The following is a 22,103-nucleotide window of genomic DNA, read 5'->3' on the forward strand; positions in this document are numbered from 1 at the left end:
AAGCTCTGCAGTGGCCACATCTCGTGACACGGCTGCGTGGCCCAGAGCCTAAGCTGGAAATAACTGAGTCTGTCCGTTTCCTTCAAAGTATGGCCTGGTTGCACTGGTTGAACGTTTTGATTGTCCCTTTATAAAAACAGGTCCTGTAATATGTTACAATCTCCTGCCTTCCATGATTTAAAAGGTGGCTTGTCAAACCAGGTGTAAAATCAGGATTACTAAAGAGCAGAGTGAAAGGAGACGGAATGATGTCAGCTGTGTAATTCATGTGTGAGTCCCACATTCCATCAGCGGGCGTATGATATCAGAGACATATGTTACTCTGGGCTCAGCATGTCTGGGGAGCCACAGAATGTCCATCAAGACCCTCCCAGAAGGCTCCTTTCCATGAGGGGCCAATGCTTCCCAGTCTCTCAGACAGACCACTCAAGAACGATGCTCAACTGGGCTGCTGCACTGAAAGCCTTTAGGTTTCGAACTCTCAATACTCCAGCCTCCCTGGTACTTGTAAGATCTTTCTGTTTATTCTGGGTTTACTCTGCTGCCATGTTAAATTTGCGCAAGCTGACTGTGGTTGCGAAAGCTCTTGGGGAGGAAGGGCTATCAGCAATGTCTGAAAGAGGCATAATAGGCTTGGGGGGTTAGTTAGCTTTACATACTCCCAAGAAAGAGAGGACTCCAGCGCATCACGTCAGTGTTTACTTCCTAATCAGAGATGGTAATTGACACGACCATGGGTGGGCACAATTTCCTTGCCCAAGGCAGGAGTCACTCTGCACTTCCATTTGCCAAAGATAAATGAAGCTTAAATAAATTTCAAGGCACAGGACCAAGTGGGAACGTCCGGCATAGCCACCTTCAGGCGCAGGAGAAAGGAAGATATTTTGGCCACTGTGCCGCTTGTGCTGCTGTGACTGAGCTGTCAAAAAATGGTGGCCCTCTATAGCACGTGGGTGGTCAGAAAACCATTTAACTGTCTTTGAGTTGTCGTCACAGAATGGAATAATTCAATATAATGAATGTCAGCACTGATCAGTTTATTTTATTTTAATTACGCCCACATATTTGGTGCGTTTTTCGTAATTTTGCATCCCGAACTTTTTGCAGATTTAAAGAGATGAAGCGATTTCCTCCTTCGGGTAAGAGACTTCTGTTCAGGAAGAAATCGTAGCACGAGATGTGTGTCACGTGGACTATTTGTAAGCGCGAGCGACAGTCCTCTGAACGAGGCCATTCAACAAACATATCGTAACTACCCTACAGTAAATCATGCGAGCCTTGCACACCCATAGATTTAAAGCGACAACAGTTTTACAGTGTTGCACCTGTTTGATGTGTCTTTATTATATTCTGGAAGAAACGACACACTCTTGAAATGGACAGCCTTGTGGGAATCTGTGACTGTTATATAACAAGAGAGAGTTAAAATTATATAATTAATTCTTGCAGCAGTTACATTTCCCACAGTTTTGCACGGGACGCTGTTGTGAAACTAAGCCCTGTAAAATATGTCACAGGGATTCTAGTTAAGACTGTGCCTGGCCTTATCTTCTAATGCTAGGCATTATTTTCGTGTGTGAAGTTATCATTTGTGACTAAGAAACAGACCCTATTGTGCAGCAGGAGACATTGTCAAGGATCTTTCATGGAGTCATCTGTTTGACTCATCATGTCAGCAGCTGTTGGTGTTTTGCCCGGATTAGTATTAATGAGAATATTTTCCTCTAACATCTCTTGGGCGGGAGGGGGGTGCTTGCTCACTTAACTATGAGTGTTTACCCCAGTGTCAAATATAATGTAATGTATTCAACTGTTCCTGGTAATGGCTTGTACTGATCGCAACCATTGCACCAATTAATGGTTTCTGTCCAAGTTCATCGATTTCTTTGGCCTCTTGATGGTCATGGACAGCGAGGCAACATTACCAGAAGTTGGTTCCTTTTCAATTCCTGAGAAATATCTCAGATATAACTGGGGACAGAGATGGACCTGTTCTTGGTAAATGCAATGTCTTCATTCCAATTTGGGAGGCCAAGGTGCCAAAAAGGATCCCTAAATAACTTGATTTAATAGGTTCAGACATTACTGAGTTCAATGGGAATGAGAATAAGCCAGTCCCTTTCTTAAACCTTTATGGTACCACTGCCTCCTGAGAAGGGGCTAATTTTAATTGGAAAGCCCTATTCGATAAAGAAACACGATCTTTAAATTTGGCAAAAAAGGAAAGGAGCATGTCATAGGGAGTGTTCAATTTCTCATTTGTTTGCTCAGAGCCACCACGGACTACATCTAGAGCTTTATAAGAGTGGTCAATGAACAATGTAATATTTTGATTATTTGAATGCAGATACGAGGCAGGATTTGTAGGAACTCAATCTGACTCCACCACTGCCATGATAAGGTTCAGACAGCAGCAGCTAGTGCCTTATTAAAAGTGAGAATTAATTCATGTGCTTAATCATAGTTGTTCAGCATAAGAGAATAATTCTAATTTCCATTCTTTTCAAGGAGCAATTGCTAGTCGGTAACAGCAGCTCTGAACTACGACCAGTGACATAATGAGGTTTGGTTGCATCCATTGAAGGAGCTGCAACTATTGTGGTCAGTCCAACATTAAAGTCCAAGATGCTACCAGCTTGGTGGAGGTCGCCTCTAATAATTATGGGTTTACCAGACACAAGATCTGTGCTGGCTAACAAGAACCATTTAAAATCACTTGCCATTTTTATGATCTTCATATCCTGGGGCCATTTTTCATTCAAACGAATGTAATAGACGTCTGCTTTTTCAATCGTGAAATACCGTTTTTGGTTCGCAAGCAAGAGGACAGAGTGCATACCCTTTTACCTGGTTCATCACTGGAAGTGTAAATGCTTCCGTGTGAGTTCCAGTCCCATTTAATCATTTGTTCGTGGCTTTGGTTAGCGTGATTGCCAGTTTTGCTTTAAGAGAGTCAGTAATTTAAAGTTCAGTATTTGAAATATGAAAAAATGGCACAAATTAGTTACTTATGCTGCCTCCCTGACAGCCTGATACTCCACTAGAGCCTGGGATTTTTGAGAAGGGGGAGCGGCTCTGTGGGCAAAGGTCATTGCTTCCTCCCACCCAAGTGCAAAGTAGTCTTTCAGCTCCCCCTTGTGAGCAGTTTGGAGGGTTTGCCTTAATCAGGGGATGGAAAATCCACCAGACACCACGGTTATAAATAAGAGGAGGGTGGGCGGCTGATCCTGCCATCGGGCCATAGTCCCACCCCAGAAGAATCAAACAGCCTTTCTGACACCTGTTTGTCCCCAATCTCCCCCTCAGGGGGTAAAAAGTCAACTAAGTACAAGGGATTTCCTTTTTTTGGGGGGTGGAGGCATGTACCTTGGGCTTTCCACCTCCATTTGAGGCAAATCTCGTAATCTGTGCCCCTAGGGGAGGCAGAAAGACCAAGGGGTGGGGTGGGGGTGCTTCCCCTATGGGCTCAGATTAGGAGATTTGCCTCAAATGAGGGTGTGGGGGTGGAAGCCCAGAATACACTAGGGAATATAAATAAATGGGGTTAGGGTGGCTCACACTGGCATAGGTACAAGTACCGTGGATCCAGTTTCGGATCCACAAAGCTGCACAGCCAGATACTGGATTAAATCCAATGAATCAAATTTATTTCATTCTTCTTTTCTTTTGAATCTTTCTACTTACATTTTCACCATACTTTTTCCTTTAGTTCGATTAATTTTATTCAATATGTTATTTCCGCATTCTAAAAAGCACTCAGAAGCATGGGGTTCATTCCATGTCACGATTTATTGCCAATGGTCCAATGCATTTTGGGAGGAAACCTCCCTTCGTCAGGAACATCTACAAGTGTAAACAAATACATAGCTTTAAGCACTGTATGCCAATGTAATTTACTGTCATCATATTACAATCGGAGAATTGCTTAAAAATACATCCATAAGAGCATCTAATTCATTAACATTTGTTGTACTTTCGTGTTAGACGCATTAAACAACGTGCTGGGTTCACCATTTATGAAATACCTATTCCGGTACACCTTAAGAAATTCCACTAAATACCTTAAGAGAAATCCCAATTTTAACTCAATTGTAATTTATTACAATATGCGGACACGTATTTCAAACCTAAGCTTAAAGTAACATGTAGACAAATCGTATTATTTAAAAGGGCATCCCCGTGCAACCATCTCCGCGTGAAACAGTAACCATTTCTTTTCGTTTTCCTAGCGTGCCATCGCACGCATCTCCCTTAATCTAACGAGCTGGTTCAAAGACTCTCTCGCCCTATATTTATATATGTTTCTGCCCTCCTTTATGATCAACAGGTGATGTTCTGTGAAAACATTAATCTCTTTAACCCTCACAATTGGGAAATCCTCACTCTACCAGAAGGCAATGCTCTTTGTACTTGTCCCCCCAGATTGTTTTTCATAATACCGTGTCTTTTAACAACCTTTAGCCTTAGCTAAAAACATGCGATTACAACTCATTAACTCGCACAAAATCTCCTCCTCATGTCTGGCATAACTACTTCTGAATAAAACTTCAATCACAACTGTAATGCCTACAACATTTAAATAGATGGATGATTTTTCAACGTGGCACACAATTCTTCCCATACTTCCAGTGTCCCTTCTGTTAACTGAATGTCTTCTAACATTGCTGCTGTTTCTTTTTTTTTTTTTTTTTATAAACCTTTTTATTGGATTTCACATTTCAGAGATGGCATACAACAAGCATTGGCAGCTGTTATACGTTACATGTAGTGAGTTCTGGTATCATAAGTAGCGGCAGTGGAGGATCTCATCCAGGAAGGGACTCCGGAAATGATGGAGGGGGAGCCTCCTTACCGCTTCCGCCAGAGATGTCGGGAGGCGTTGAAGATACTGTCGGTGGGATGAGGACCGCAGTTCTCTGGTCCATACAACAGTCTCTAGTCCCATGTCCCTCGTAACAGGTGTCAAGAAATGGTAATCCAGGTTCTTAACTGGAACTATGGGCCTCAAAGCCAGGGAAATACATGGTAGGGGGGGCGTGGGGTCGTACAGAAAGAGGAGCCAGAGTGGTGATGGTCCCCGTCAACCCACTTATTGCAGACTTAGTGTTTCCCGCTAAGCAATGTCACATACCCAAACAGGTGGCCTAATGGGGGGTTGATGGGGGAGCGCGTACAGTCTGGTGTGGAAAACATGGGAACACGGCGTCGCTCTCGGGTCCTGTGCTAGGTCCGTACCTGCCGTGTGTGTATGCTTGCTGAAAAGTGTGAAGGAGTGTCACCCATTCTAAGGAAATAGGGCGCCGATGGATGCCGCGGGCCTCCTCTAGGCGGATAAGGTCTTCCTCGGCTGCGGCCCATTTCTTCACCGCCCCCCACCAAGCCGCCAGAGGAGGACCCTCCGTCTCGCGCCAGTGCATAGCGATGCGGCGCTTTACTAACAATATGGCCAGGAGTGCAAATTTGGTCTCTACCTTCTTGCGCTTGTTACGCTTAAAAATGCCTAGGGCGCAGGCCTCCCATGTGTGGAGATCCGTGAGGCCGGTAACTGTTCGCAGAGTAGCGTGGACCGTCGCCCAGAGGGTTTGTAGTCCAGGGCATGTCCAAAACATGTGAATGGATGGGGCATCTGGTGTGTTATAGCGGAGGCATTCAAAATGGGAGGTCGGGTAAAAGCGTTTGAGCCGTGCCGGTGTGAGGTAGGCGCGGTGCAATATGTTGAATTGAACATTTTTGAATCTTTGGTTGCGGGACACCTTTTTGTGATGTGCTAGGGCCTTCAGCCATTCCCCGTCATGAAGGTTGCGTCCTATATCCTCTTCCCAGCGGAGCCGCAAATTCGATAGCGATGCCTGGGTGAGTTCTGTGATAGATTTGTAAATCCACGTGATATGGTGTCTGCCCGCTCCCATGTGGAGTAGTGTGTGCAACACCGGGTGAGTCCCAGGTTCCCCACCCCTGAGATCCCAGGTGCGTCTACAGTCCGCCACCAGTTGCCGATGTAGCAGGAATTGGCCGGCCGGCAGCCCTCTGTCCTCGGCTAGTTCCGCGAACGAGGTCAGTTGACCATCGGTGAATAAGGCCTCCATTTCAGTGAGCTGGAGGTCAGTCAAGACCTGAAGTTCACTCGCGGTGTAGAACTCGTGCCCCTGTGGGAGGCCCGCCAGAGGCAGCAATGGAGAATAAACCGGCGTCCCCTTGGACATGCAGTGAATACGCATGATACAGGATCTAGCTACTTGAACCAGCAGCGGATTAGTCGGGTTGGGCCTTGTGCCCGGGAGTAGTAGTCGTGTCAGCTCCGGGACCGTCAGCTGCCCGCCCCGGGTCTCCGTTTCTCTCTCTGCGCGGTCCAGCGAGACAGCCACTGCAGCTGCGCTGCCAAAAAATAGGCTTCAAATGACAGGGCGCCCAGCCCACCCTTGTCGCGGGGCAGCTGTAGGGTCGACAGGCCCACTCTGCTGCGGCCCCGCCCCCAGACCAGGGAGATTAGTAATGAATTCAACTCTTGAAAGAAGGGCCGTGGCGGAATTACTGGGATATTAGCAAAGTAGTAAAGGAGCCTGGGCACCATGATCATTTTTGACAGGGCTACCCTCCCGATGGGAACCAGGGGCAGTCTCCTCCAGAAGCCGATTTGGCCTTTAAGGCCCCGAAGGGCTCGGTAATGATTTCCCTCCAGGAGGTCCCAGGGCTCATGGTAGAGTCTGATTACCAAATAGCGGGGGGGTCCCCCGTCCACGCTAGAGAGGCTTCCCCCAGACGAATTTCTCTGGGTTGGGAGTTCGGGTGCACAGGGTAGATAGAGGATTTCTCCCAGTTCACTCGTAATCCCGCAGCCCTCTCGAAGTCTGAGAGCGTGGTCCAGATAGTTGGAAGGTCCGCAGCAAAGTCTCTGATATAAATGAGAAGGTCCTCCGCATAGAGGGAGACGCAGTGTAAGCGGTCCCCCAATGGGTTTCCCCAATGTTGGCCCACTTCCCGCAGCCGGGCCGCCAACGGCTCCATAGCGATGGCAAAAATGACGGGGGACAGGGGGCATCCCTGGCGTGTCCCACGCATAATCGGTATGGGAGAGCAGACCGAGCGGCCTATCTGTACTCTAGTGGAGATATCAGTATATAATAGCCGTGTATATGCAATGAAGTGTGGTCCCACTCCCACCCTCTGTAGTACCCCGAAAAGATATTGCCATGCCAGGGTGTCAAGCGCCTTCTCGAGGTCCAGAACGAGGCAGGCTGCTCGTGGGAACCTACCCCGGACCCCATGCTGGACTTGGAACAGTCGACGTACATTCTGGAAAGTATTTCTCCCAGGGACGAATCCACTTTGATCCGGATGGATCAGCCGAGGAAGAATTTCCGCAATTCTATCTGCTAGTATTCTCCCTAGGATTTTGCAGTCCGTGGTCAGCAGGGTGATTGGCCGGTAGGAAGTGCAGAGCAACGGGTCCCGATCTGGTTTGGGGAACGTCACTAGTAGGGATTCTCGCATCGATTGGGGAAGTAGGCCCATCTCTAATGCCTCTCGGAAGACCATGTCAAGGTGGGGGGCTAGCTGCTGAACGTGGCGTAGAGCTCCACTGGGAAACCGTCATGACCCGGTGCTTTGTTTTTAGCCAGACAGCGAATGGCGAGTTTGATCTCCACCACTGTAACCGGGACATCGAGCGATATGCGTTCCTCGACCGTGAGTTAGACTATAGTGTCCGTGCGCAGTATTTTTTGGATGTGGACCTCCCTATCTGGGGTTGGTTCCCGGTATAGCAGAGTATAGTAGTCATAGAAGGCTGACACAATATCCCCCAGTGCGTAGACAATCTCCCCCGTGGCGCTACGGATGCCCGTGACCGGTTGCGATTGTGTGTCCTGGCGTAGGAGCCACGCTAGCAGAGCGCCGGCACGGTCCCCCTCATTGTGGGCTCTAGTAGTGTACGTGAGAAAATTTTAGTGCCGCAGATCGGCATAGCCCTCGTCATATTTGGTTTTGGCCTCCGCTAGTTGCGTGGGGGGGACCTCCCGCTGATCAGCCGCTTTAGACATCTGCGCTACTAGTTGTTCCGCAGTGTGCACCGCCCTCTCTAAGGTCTGTTTCACACCTGTAATTTGTTGGAGGCAAGCCCCCCTCAAGACTACATTAAAAGCATCCCATTCTAGGGACCTAGTCGCTACGGTACCCCTGTTTTCTGCAAAGTAATGTTGAATGGTGTCGGTTTGCTCAGTTTTGAACACCGGGTCCAGAAGGCAGTCTTTGGGGAGGTTACATGTAGGAATCGGCGGTATGGGTGGGCGCCATGCGAGGGATACTGTGTGCACGTCATGGTCCGAAACCACCCGGCCCAAGTATGAGTGTCTAATGCGCAGCAGGAGAGATCGTGCACATAAAAAGCGGTCCAATCGGATACGTAAGTTGTGAGGTATGGAATGGAAAGAATATATTTTGGTGGCTGGGTGGACATGTCGCCATGCGTCCGTGAGGGAACAGTGGGCCACCCAGGCTCGGAATTCGGCTGTGTGCGCGAAGGCCGGGGAGTGTTTGGGGGGGGGGGGGGAACCTGTCTAAGGCTAGGTCTAAGGAGCAGTTGTAATCCCCTCCCAGTACCCATGGGGTCTGTGTGTATCTTGCTAATGTGTTGGTCAGGGTTCCCCAGAATGTTGTTTGATCTACATTCGGGGCGTAGATGCTGCCTATTAGGATGGGCTGTCCTTCTAATAATCTCTCCTGCAGGACATAGCGGCCCTCGGGGTCTACCCGCCTGCCAAGCTCACGGAATGGTACTCCAGGCCGAATCCAGATTAGTGCGCCTCTTGTGAAGGCGGAGTACGTGGTACCGCAGAACATGCCGCGCCATTTCTTCTGGAGTCTGCCCAGTTCCCCTCCCGTGAGTTGCGTCTCTTGAAGGGATATGATCTGCACCTGTTGCCGCTTAATGTACGCATATATCGCATAGCGTTTTCTGGCTGTGTGCATCCCCGCACATTTAGGGTTAAAAACTTTACGTCTGTATGTGCCATAACAGGTGCAATGTTGTGACAAAATAGCTCACGGTGGCAGTTGGAACGGGGTCTCCCATCCCCGTCTGTTGGTTGTGTCGCGCAAAGCTACACAAGGTTGTGGGTGTACGCCCCAGCCCTACAAATAGGAGGTAACGAGATGTCATGGGTGTCGGGGTAGGTGAACTAAGAACTGGGATCGGGAAACTATCCCAATACAGGGGAACTATCGCCAAGAGTGATACGACCAAACCAGCCCTCCGTGGGGAAGAGAGCGTTAACGAACAATTAGCAACCATGGGGAGGTGGTGTGTGCATGCGAGGATGGTCCTCGGACGGGCTATGTAGGATTAATGTGCGTCATGTGGTCCCTGGGAGGTGTAGAGCGATGCTGTGGATATATCCTGGGTGAGCTACTGTTATGCAGGAGGGGTCCCCGGCCTACCTGTAAAGAGTGGGCCCCCCCTGTGTGTATGTACTGCCAGTGATCCGAAGCACTGCGGTTCTGGGATACACCCTCTTGTGAGTCTGCGTGTACCTTAACTGATGAGATCTGCAGTCTGGGGCGTCACCCGTGGAAGGGTGACCGAGTCACCTTTAGACGATGCGCCGTCGCTGTCTTTCTCCCCCGCAGAGGACAATAGTCGTGGAGTCCCATCCATGTCGTCCGACCGTGGCGAGGCCTGCTGCGACGAGACTGTTCGGAGGACTTCCCTGCGTTCTTGCATTATTTGTTCCAAGTCTGGAGAGTCGAATGTGAGGCTGCGCGCTCTGGGTGGTCTGTCAGTGCGCCTTCTGACTTGGCTGCGCTTCTTGGGTCGTGGTGCCCTGCATCTCTGTCCAGGTCCAGGTCTTGGTAGTCGTGGGCAGTGCAGATCTGCCCAGTCCCTTGCCTCTTCCGCACATGTGAAAAAAATTGTAGAGTCTTTGTAAATGATTCGAAGCCTGGCGGGGAATAGAGTATTGGATGTCATTTACCCTGAGGCGTCGCTTTACCTCCAGGAAGAGCGACCTCTGCTGCTGTACCGCCCGGGGATAGTCGGGGAAGACCATCACTTGTTTCTCTTCGACCCGAAGGGGACCAGATCGTCTCGCGGCCCTGAGCACTGCATCCCGGTCCTTAAAATGCAGGAATTTAGCCAACATCGGGCGAGGTGGTGCTCCGGGCGGGGCCCGACGTGCCGGAACCTGGTGGGCGCGCTCTATGGAAAAGAACGCTGACCGGTCAGCTTCTGGGGTGAAGGATTTCACCCATGCTTCCATGTGGCCCACCGAGTCTTGTCCCTCCACACCTTCCGGCAGGCCCAGAACCCGGATATTACAGCACCTAGAACGCCCCTCCAGGTCAACCATGCGCTCCTCTATTGTGGACAGGCGGGTCAGGACATCACGATCGTCTGTTGGTGGTCTTTCACCATCGGTTGTAGGTCGCTATGATCTTCCTCCCGTCGGCGACTTTGTCCGCCAATTTCCGGTGGTCATCTTTGACGAGGCTGAGGTCTGTCGCTAGAGCGCTCAGCCTTTCCTCCGTAGAGACTCGGGATTGTTCGATGGCGGCGAGGACACGGTCCAGCTTGTCCGATATAGACTGGTCCGGGGGGGACGCGGTCGACGTGGTGCCCATCGTGTGGTGCGGCATATTTTCTGGTGCAGTCTCTGGGACCATAGTAGTCTGTGTATGTCTAGGTTTCCCCATCGTGCTGTTGAGATATGTTGGAGCCGTGTTCTGGTGAGGCCGGACGGTTACTGTACAGGGTGTCCTTCTCCGCTGACCTGCGTTCTGGATAGTCACTGCCCACTGTCTGAGCCGTCGGGGGAGGTGCCCGCTCCAATGCACCAACTGCTAGATCCTGGGGTGGCTACCTCTCCTCGCCCGCGCTCTGCGTTGAACACCAAGTAGGTCACACTGTGGGGGACAGCCGACTTGGGGGTCAGATCACTCCTTCATCCCTGCGTAGTGGCTCCACTGGTGGATGGGTTACATAACTTTAAGCACTTTATGCCAATGTAATTTACCCTCATCATATTACAATCGGAGAATTGCTTAAAAACACATCCATGTGAGCATCTAATTCATTAACATTTGTTGTACTTTCGTGTTAGACGCATTAAAACAACACAAAAGTATAACAAATAGCATACAGTTCTTAAAGTTATGTATTTGTTTACACTTGTAGATGTCCCTGACGAAGGGAGGTTTCCTCCCGAAATGCATTGGACCATTGGCAATAAATCGTGACATGGAATGAACCCCATGCTTCTGAGTGCTTTTTAGAATGCGGAAATAACATATTGAATACAATTAATCGAACTAAAGGAAACAGTATGGTGAAAATGTAAGGAGAACATTTTTAAAGAAAAGAAGAATGAAATAAATTTGATTCATTGGATGTAATCCAGTATCTGGCTGTGCAGCTTTGTGGATCCGAAACTGGGTCCACCGTACTTGTAGATATTGTTGCAGCGCAATGAGACGAGCTCAGAGAAAGTTTTGCACGCCAAAAACGTCAAAAGTGTTTGAAAAAATGAAATAATGAAAAATGGAATACATTGGTGTGCATCTCATACTCAGTGAACTCATAGCATGAACTTTTTGTCTCTCCTGAGATAGCACCCACAGTGTGAAACATTGAAGAAACAAAGTCTAAAGAAACAGCAGCAATGTTAGAAGACATTCAGTTAACGGAAGGGCCACTGGAGGTATGGGAAGAATTGCGTGCCACGTTGAAAAATCATCAGTCTATTTAAATGTTGTAGGCATTACAGTTGTGATTGAAGTTTTATTCAGAAGTAGTTATGCCAGACATGAGGAGGAGATTTTGTGCGAGTTAATGAGTTGTATTCGCATGTTTTTAGCTAAGGCTAAAGGTTGTTTAAAAGACACGGTATTATGAAAAACAATATGGGGGGGACAAGTACAAAGAGCATTGCATTCTGGTAGAGTGAGGATTTCCCAATTGTGAGGGTTAAAGAGATTAATGTTTTCACAGAACATCACCTGTTGATCATAAAGGAGGGCAGAAACATATATAAATATAGGGCGAGAGAGTCTTTGAACCAGCTCGTTAGATTAAGGGAGATGCGTGCGATGGCACGCTAGGAAAACGAAAAGAAATGGTTACTGTTTCACGCGGAGATGGTTGCACGGGGATGCCCTTTTAAATAATACGATTTGTCTACATGTTACTTTAAGCTTAGGTTTGAAATACGTGTCCGCATATTGTAATAAATTACAATTGAGTTAAAATTGGGATTTCTCTTAAGGTATTTAGTGGAATTTCTTAAGGTGTACCGGAATAGGTATTTCATAAATGGTGAACCCAGCACGTTGTTTAATGCGTCTAACACGAAAGTCCAACAAATGTTAATGAATTAGATGCTCACATGGATGTGTTTTTAAGCAATTCTCCGATTGTAATATGATGACGGTAAATTACATTGGCATACAGCGCTTAAAGTTATGTATTTGTTTACACTTGTAGATGTCCCTGACGAAGGGAGGTTTCCCCCCGAAATGCATTGGACCATTGGCAATAAATCGTGACATGGAATGAACCCCATGCTTCTGAGTGCTTTTTAGAATGCGGAAATAACATATTGAATAAAATGAATTGAACTAAAGGAAAAAGTATGGTGAAAATGTAAGGAGAAAAATTTTAAAGAAAAGAAGAATGAAATAAATTTGATTCCTTGGATTTAATCCAGTATCTGGCTGTGCAGCTTTGTGGATCCCAAAGTGGGTCCACCGTACTTGTAGATATTGTTGCAGCGCAATGAGATGAGCACGGAGAAAGTTTTGCTCGCCAAAAACGTCTAAAGTGCTTGAAAAAAATGAAATAATGAAAAATGGAATACATTGGTGTGCATCTCATACTCGGTGAACTCATCACACTGGCATAGCGCCATGCCCACACCATAAAGGCGCCAATACAGTATTTATAAACCCATAAGGCAATTTGGGATGTTTACCTCCAATCTAAACCGGGGGACAGGTGTAGGCAGCCCACCAGAGACCAGAGTTCTATGGGTAGGAAGAGACTCTCACCCTGAAATCACGCCATTACCCTCACCAAAAGGGCAACAGAGTTGTTCTTCCCGTCTCTGGTGCCATATGGCGGTTTGCCCAAATTTACCTCAGGGGGCAGAAAACCCACTATACACCAGGGATTTTGAAATGGAGTAAAAAAAATGAAACACTATGGCAGCTTACGGAGCTTTCTCTCTCACAAATATGAGGATTTTAGCCAAAGTTTGAAGTTTGCAAAGCCTTATGGGTAAGAAAACTTCAGGGGATCCATGTATATTACACTGGCCGGGACACCCCTAGTTGTCTAGCTTTCAGAAATGTCTGGGTTTGGGAGGTTTACCTGAGTGGCAGCTGAGCCTAGGCCCGAAATCACAGGTAACCTCATTCCAAAAAAGAGCAATTTTGAGAGGAAAAAATTGATCTGCCTTATAGCGATTTTTTTCCGGATGCTTTTCTTTATTTTGTTTATTGCAACAATTAGTATTTTGATGAATCTACACCAATGACCTCTTGCTGTATTCAGACTTTTGCCTACTGTTCTGACATGTACAACTTTGTAGAAACACTCATGGTTTTCACACTTGTTTCTATCACAAACTGCAAGTAGATTGAAACCACTGAAGTTATTTAAAATTGACTACATGTTAGAAAGTTTAAAAGCTGTGGTAAAAGAAATGCTTTTGATACAACTCTACTTATTACTGAAAGCTGGGGAGATGGTGATCCAAGCACAGCAAACCTTTTGTTTGATGCCATTTTTAGAAACAAGACCCACATGCTGTTCTGCAGAGCACTTTTTCAAAACAACATTTTGCTTTATTTTGCCTATTTTCTCAGTTCCCTTCAGAGGAATCTACAAACCTTGGGTACTTTTAGAATTCTCAGGATGTTTGAAAAAAAGCAGGTAAATGTGGTGTGGATACCTTTTGTGGAACAAAAGTTATGAAGGTTTACACACAAGCTACCTCACCGATCCCAAAAAAGTGTGGTTAGGAAATACGGGAAGTGACTTCCTAAAAAGGCAAGAGCAAGGTGGCACAGGTAAATTGTGCTCTAGGTAAAAAACTCAGTAAAGTGCATTGCTAATGTCCCTAGGTGTTATGCTAGTACTCAAGACTGCCGAGCAGTATTTGCGCTGCTCCAGCGTTAGCTCAAAGCAATGTAGTGGGGCAGCATTAAAAGAGAGCACTCATAAAGTGCAGTGTTAAAGTCCCCAGTAGGGGTGGTTCTAGGATTTTAAAGGGGCACAGAGCAGAAAGGGATTGTCTGAAGCCCCTCTAGTTTGCATAGAATGTGACATCACAGAAAGTGGCATCACAAGCATTGCGATCAATGGACTGTGTTAGCCCGCTGACATAATTTGAAGCAACTTTGTAAGAAACAACTTTCCTGATGTGGATTTCAGTTAAACAATATATCAATAATAACCCTCATAAAATAAGTATATATGTGTTAAAACTCTGTTAAGTGCAATACTTTACATTAGTCCCTCTGCGTGGCCTAGACCTCTCCAAAATGCATATCTTTAGTCAAATGTTTACAAATTGTTTCCAGATTCTTGCATTGATATTTATGTATGAATGTGGTATTTATTTAGTGCAAAGCTAGCTGTAAGGCAGTGGAGAGCCGAACAGGTTCAAGGCCAAAGACAGTCAACATAAGATAAGAGGGGTAGCTGGTTTGTGGACTGTTACTGCATCATACTGCAGCGTTCTTTAAAATGTGATTATTCAGTTGTTCCTAAATTTGAGCTAGGTTGGGGCATTCCAGATGGACATGCAGATACAGTTCCAGATGTTGGTGCATAAATGGGAAAGTATTTTGTCTTGTTTTATTACTTTGTTTTGCACTTTTTTTATCTCCTATCTGAAAGGAATCCTTGCTGTGGGTAAGGGCTCCAGAAAGTTTTCAAAGACAGTCTTTTGGATACCTTCTAACCTGGATTCTAGATAAGACACAGTACAGAACTAGTGATCCTATTGGTTTTGGATGATATTTGGTGCCTGGTTGACAATGGGTGGTGTTGAGGCACTGGTACCTTTAGACCTGTCAACAACATTCAATATCATATATCATTCCATTCTGAAATAACCCTAGAAAAATCGGTGCTGTGCTGCTGAGTCATCAAGCACATTACATAATTTCTAGTTGACCATTAGTGATTACTATATTAACACCTTTACATTCAACACCTAAACACTTGAATTGTGGTTTTCAGCAGGGCAATCATGTCCGCTAGTTAACTCACTCTTCTTCAACACCTATGAGGGCAACACTCAAGTCATATTAAACCTGACTCATCTGAGTGCAAATTTGAACTTTTCTCGAGATGGAAAGACTTTGACCAATTGCCCTACTTTAACACAAATGTGGATGTTTTTTAACTTGTTGAAAATATATTCTACCGAAACTGCAGTGCTACTAATGAACAAAGCATCTCCTTCCTGGTTTAAGATCTCCTGGCCTGAATGTATACAACTTCCTTCATCCCAGAGACACAGAGACTTCAGAAGTTGTTTGTTGGAGAGCAGGGGGACTATGAGTTGCAAAGCACATTTTTGGGCTTTCCTTTTAAATCCCACTATTCTCAATCAGGCCATATTAAAATATTACCCAGCTGGATATTGAGATCATTTAATGCGATTACTATTCATACTGCATTTGAGCTCTATTCCATTTCCACCTCTTGGAGTAAGACTTGACTGCTTGCTATTGCACATTTAGAGAGATAGTATAGAAAATGAACACGTCTGGTATCCAAATGGAATTAAATAGTCTTATGATTTGAAACACCAGTGGTAAATATCAGCATCTACCATGCATACTGCCCAGTAACAGCCCACAGCCCTGGGACCTTGTACAGTGTGTCTATTTCATCCATGGTTCTAGGATACTTAAAAATATAATCTCAGCTCAGCCCCGTGTGGTTCTAGTGAACTAGTCAAATCAAGAGGCACATTTTTAATCCCAAACTCCTATTTGTGTGATATTGGGCAAGCACTTTTTTAAACACATTCCTATGCTGCCTTATGGCAAGATTTAGAGCATTTTGATTGAATGTAAAAGCTTCAATAAACATGTGGTGGACTGGATATTACCAGTGGGAGCATAAGTGCCCAGTCACATGGTAGATTCACCAAAATGCAATGCAGTGCTAACTGTATTGCCTTTGCAGCAAGCAACTCATTTAACAAACTGTTTGACCCGTGGCAAGTAAAACTCTCTGTGCAGCCTTCTACTGATATTACAATTTATCAACACTTTGAAAATGGGATTCATGAAAGAAACAGGCACAAATGGCATGCTCCCTGGACAGCTCCTCAGTATGATTTTATTTCACAAATGCAATGATGTTTATAGGCTGGTGGTTGGATTTGCATCTCATTAGCCAAATGTGTTTTTGAAGTTGTTTTGTGCAGGATCTCGCCTGTGCTACAGCTCCTCCTTCCCAGTAACCTACAAACATCTCTCTGTTACAGCTCATTAAGGATTGAGAGCTACTTGTCGGTTTGAAAGGGTTAAAAGTGGCAGGCCCCACAATGTGGGACAATGGGTGTCCTGCAGTACCTTTTTTCAGACAGTGGGACAGGCACAATAATAGTGCTGAAGAAGACTTCAGAATCCATGTGAATTAAGGGGAGTATCTTGGAAACGGGGGTCCATATAAGAAGAAAAATACCTGCTTTGTCCATTAAGTTGTAAATGATGCTTTCATAGGATGCAATCTTATACATCAATGCAAGCCATTCCTCATGAAACGGCCATTGTGAAGAAAGCTAATGACATAAAATACAGATTTTGGCAACTGTAGGCTCAATGACAAGCAAGTGAGAAGCATGATGGGTCAGCTTAGGAATGTCTGATAAGTCATGATGGAGAATTAGCGGTTGGGAAAGTGGTGTGGGTAAATCCGTAGATTCCCGGAGTGTAGACCCAACTGCCATCCTAAAGGGATGTATGGTGAGACAGTCCATTAAGATATGAACAATATCATATGGTGCAAGTTCACATCGCCAGTAGGCAGAGTGAGGGTGCAGCCCTGTGGCCGTAAGCCATGCCGGGGTCCAGTGCCAGCCCTGAAGGATCTTGAAAAGATGAGCTTCATCTATGCCTCACAGACTCCTCATTCTAGGGCCTTCAAAAGTTCTGCCAATTCTTCCTCATCATATTCCACCTGTAGGCGAGCCTGCCTGGTCATCCTGATGCTTGCCAATTGTGGTTGGGAGTAAAGATGGCAAATCAGGAGGATGCAGGATCCAGACATCACACTTTTAAACTGACTCCAAGTATCTAGGTAAGAGATCACTATGGCCAGGGGATAGTCCTGGGTATCCGACAATGCAAATTTGTCCTGTAGCATCTCAAAGAACTTGAGTTCACCGCCAGAGATCAGGTGCATGAGATTCAGATTCCCAGCTCTATTCCAAGGACCCCAATCAAGCATGTCCCCCCATGTGGATGCTAGTATCATTCCAGATGAGAGCTTTGTAATGAAGATGCACGTCCACTGATAAGAGCCTGTGAGCCCACATCCAGACAGCATACATGGCTTTCAGCATGGGATTAGGTGTGTTGGCGGTGGCGAGACCAGGTAGATAGAGGGCCTGTAATCCTAAAGGGGCCTCGTGGAGTCTGCATTCAATCACAACCCATGATGGAGGATCTTGTATCCTTGTACGGCATTTGTCCTAAATGTAGGGCTAAGCAGTAATGTTCCACAGAAGGCTGGCCCAATCCCTCTGCTGATCCGTGGGTGATAAGCTTCCTAATTGCCTGGCAAGGTCTCACTGAGCCCCAGATGAAGGCCTTAATGGTCGAAAGGGGTATTACTTGGGGAAGCATGCCTAATACATACGTGATTCGGGGAAGGGTAACCATTTTTATCAACTGGGTCTGACCCCAGGGAGAGAGACTGAGGTGAGACCACTTTGCGAAGTCCAATCCCATTTGCTCCATTAATGGGTCCAGGTTATCTGCCACCATGTGCTCCAAGCCCCTGTTTAGTAGAATGCCTTGATACCTATGCCGGCACATGTGATGATCTGCGACTGGAGTAAGGCTTCATTCTTTCCTCAGTTCACCCTGTAGTCTGATATTGCCACAAAAGCATCAATGGCCTCCAACACCACGGAAATGGAGGTGGATAAGGCCAATAAAGTTGGAAAAATTTAATCTGAATATATATACAACCTTGAAGGACTTTCAGATGTAGGAATGCCTGTAATCTGAGCCTCTAACCACTCCATTGCAAGAAGAAATAGTAAGGGGGAGAGTGGGCAGCCTTGCAGTGTTCCCTCTGTGGACCCGGAATGGATCAGAAAGAAAGGCCCCACAGTTGGCCTGCACCAAGCGGGACTTGTAGAGCCCTCTCACTTTGGAGATGAAGTTTCCACAAAGGCCAAATTTCCAGAGTGTGGCGAATAGATATTCCCGTTCTATCCTGTAGAAGGCTTTCTTAGTGTCCAACAACAATGCCAAGGCCTAATCCGGAAGGTTCGCTGCTAACCAGTCTGCTTGAGCTAACATACGAAGATGATTGCGTGATGATCAGCCTGGGACAAACCCCATTTGTGAATGGTGGATAAGAGAGGGGAGGACTCGCTTAAGACGGGCTTCTAGACTGTATGCCAGTATCTTGACAACGCCATTAAGAAAGGATATGGGATGATAACTGCCACAAAGGAGAGGATCTTTTCCTGGTTTGGAGAGGACCGAAATCAGCGCCCTGTTGGACAGTAAACCCAAGGAGACAGACCAGTCAGCCTAAGCCTTCTTCACCTGGGGCTTTGTGATAGGGTAGGTCTGAGATGGCTTGCTCTATCTCCTTCTTGGCGATCTAACCCTGAATCAGCTGTCTGCCAACTTCTGAGAGGCACGGTAAGTGAAGACCATACAAAAAGGTGTTTATCTGCTCTGTTCCCTGGACAGTTTCTGGGGAGTAGAGGTCCCTATAGTAGGAGGCAAATGTATCTGCAATTTTCTGTAGCTTGGTGACCAACGTCCCCAAATTAGTGATGATTGCAGGAATGGCCATTACCACCTCCCTCAGCTTGAGCTGCTCTGCCAGTAGTCGTCCTGCCTTCTCTCCCTCATAGTGCCTATATTTCAACCTCTGTAGCATATACTCGACTTTGAAGGTATAGAAGGTATTGAGGTCAATGGGCGCTGTCTCAAGACTGTGCCTGTTAATGGCGGCAGGGCCAGCTGTGTAAGCCCACGTGAAGTGGACTATATTCACCTCTAAAGCCTTCTGACCCTCCTCCCTTGTTGAACAGGGCTGCATCCCTCATCACCTGCCCCCTCATGGTTGCCTTCGCTGCCGCACACAATGTAAGGGAAGAGTTAATCGAACCATCATTATTCTCCCGATAAGGTTGCACATGTGCTTTGAGATGGGTCTTGCCCCCCAGATGGTTTTATCAGAGTAAATTGAGATGCCAGGGATTGTGTATTAGCTGTGACAGACCCAGATCAACTTCCAGGGCAATGGTGGAGTGGTCTGAAAATGCGCTCTCCAAAATTGAGGTCTCATAAAGAACGGGAAGTAAAGGATGGGCCATCAGGAAAAAATCTAACCGTTATTGCGTGCCATGAACTGGGTTGAGATGTGTGTTCCCGGTCTGATGGATGCAGTAGACGTCATATGTCATGAAGACCATAATCAGCCACAAGATAGCCTAGAAGTGCTATATCCACAGTACTGGATACGTTAATTGGACCAGTGCGATCTAAGAGGGCATCTTTGGCCCAGTTTCAATTCCCGCCTATAAGGATGTTGGCAGTATGTATATCTGTCAATACTCAAGTGAATTGAAGAAGGAAGGCATGCTTCAAACCCATGAGCATGGACACTGAACCTACGCATATTATCTTTCTGTTAATCCTAAATTTGACAAACACATAATGATCCTCCGGATCAACCCAGGTTTTAGGCAGTACATGGGGCAATGTTTTCTGAATCAGGATGAATAGGCCACATTTCCGGGGTGTTGGTAAGCCACTTGCCACTCGCAAAGGACAGCAACTGTGTACCTCTTTTCCCACCCAATCCTGTCGAACTTTCACTGCTCCTGTTTCAGTGAGATGTGTCTCTTGGAGTGGATGTGAAAACCGTTATATTTTCATAATACAGCCAAAGCATGTTTTAACCATGGCAAGGGTAATCACTGAATAAAGGGAAATCCTGTTTTTACCCTAAGTAATTTTTAACTGTAACATTGCACTTGTCCAGAGTGCAATGTATCTCGAGCTCCCAGTGTTAACTTTCTTTTGGTTAGGTGGTAGTATATACCTACCCTGGTGAAAAGAGGCACCTATGATGAAGCATGCTTCTATATGACGGGTGAGTTATCCCCTGTAATATCTAAAAGATATTCCTGTAGGAAGTTTTGTTGGGCGTAAAACAGAGGACTGGCTTATGTAGGAACTTCACACTGATATTTGTGGGACAGACATAAATTCACTGGGATATTTGTGATAGCTTGAGTTACTGAGCTGATGAGCTTGTGTTGATGCACCTCTGCCCATTGAGTGGTACAGAGACCTGGAAAGACTTTGGCAGCATTTCGAGCCCGCCCAGAATGACTTGTTGCTCTCTACTGATGAAGGAATGAATTCAGAAACACGTGTCTAGCGTTACAAAGCACATGCTGCAACAACAAGGGTGAAACATTAAAGACTACTACTGAAGTGTAATCATGCACGGCATTTACCATGATGCATTGGGGCAAATTGAGGGCTGAGATGTGAGACAGTGTACTCCCACCCTCCTTCTGGGTTGTGAAGTGTTCTAGTAAGGTGAGTTTGAAATTATGTTATGGGTATTCCTTTAGTGTTCTGTATCCTCGTCTTTAAGGGTCAAATGGTATTGCATAAGCACCTCAAATTGCAAGAATAAGTAATCATGTAGATCTCACATATTATATTACAGGTTACTCGATGATTAATTTTATAGGTTTGATTTGCCTGTAGATAATCTTTGTTTTATTGTGCTCATTGAATTTGCAAATTGAGCAATTGTGGCATTTAAACACCCATTGGACAGGGACCATTCTTTATTGATGGTTTTTTGCCTGTTGTCTTTAAATTTGAAGATGCATATTTGGCCTTGAGTGTAGCTTCTTTTCTAAAAGATATTTGAGGTATCATAGTTATGTTATTTGAGAGGGTAGGGTTGTTGGTTAGGCGATGCTAGTGTTTGCTCACACTGTCCCTCATGGAATTTCATGGTGAAACAAATAATTTGACTATAATGGTTGACCTTCTGGTCAGTAGAGATTGTCTGTTCTATTGTCTGTTATTCATATCGGCTTTCGTTATGCAATCTTTAGTATAACATCCTTCCATTAACTGGTATTTTGCTTCCAGTCATTAAGATTAAAAGGCCTCTTCCTTACTGCAGTTCATCGAATAAATAGTAGTTCTCCTTTGGGAAAGGTATTCATTAGTTATTCATGCTGTCTCCATGGAGTATGGTAATGGTGTCTGTCTCCTTTCTGTGTAGCATGCTGTAGAGTTTGGATTTAAATCCCTGAATACAAATATTTGACCAGCTGTGTGTCAACCAGATGCTGACGTCATTGGTGTTTATTCTGTGAATAATTTTTTTTAGTTTATGAATGTGTCCATGCTGAATTAGTAAACGTTTGTTGGTATATCTTTCCCAATGGCTAATGTGGTGTACATATTCAGTAAAGTCTTCCCGCCAGAGCTAGTGTCTTTCAAGGAGACTCATGAGACAGGCGTAAATTGGGGCTTTATAAACACATTTAGGCCCAGTCACACGCAGTTGCTGCACCTAATATGCTTCTAGGTGAGTTGTCAATAAGGTGAAGTATCTTTTTCCACCAGCCTAGAGATTGAGTTTCTCATGTTCATAGTGCCTGGATGTAACAAGATGAATGTGTCTCCCTGCACTGTTCTTATTAATTCAAAAACAATTGCTTCATCCCTTGCTGACGGAGATATCTCACAGGAGTTAATGCACAATAGAAAGAGAGGCAAAGGGTATGAACAGTCAAATGACAGAAGGAACGTTCGTGAAGCTTCAGTGATGTACAAAATTCTTCTTTAATAATTTCAGTCCA

General features: G+C 45.7%; 1 protein-coding gene across 3 annotated transcripts in view; it reads left to right on the plus strand.

The window, feature by feature from the left end:
• The window catches only part of CSNK1D (casein kinase 1 delta), a 662,772-nt gene that overhangs the window by 619,355 nt on the left and 21,314 nt on the right, over nt 1-22,103 (plus strand). For 2 of the 3 annotated variants that reach the window (XR_013598728.1, XR_013598729.1), the window contains exons 11-12: nt 11,602-11,690; nt 12,473-12,545. The exons of the other annotated variant lie outside the window; for it this stretch is intronic. The gene's annotated coding sequence lies outside the window, so the exon portion shown is untranslated. Of the gene's footprint in view, nt 1-11,601; nt 11,691-12,472; nt 12,546-22,103 lie in introns of those variants that run through there. 3 annotated transcript variants of the gene reach the window in all.

Source organism: Lissotriton helveticus, chromosome 7 (genome assembly GCF_964261635.1).
Source record: "Lissotriton helveticus chromosome 7, aLisHel1.1, whole genome shotgun sequence".
In the NCBI taxonomy this organism is placed as follows: Eukaryota; Metazoa; Chordata; class Amphibia; order Caudata; family Salamandridae; genus Lissotriton; species Lissotriton helveticus.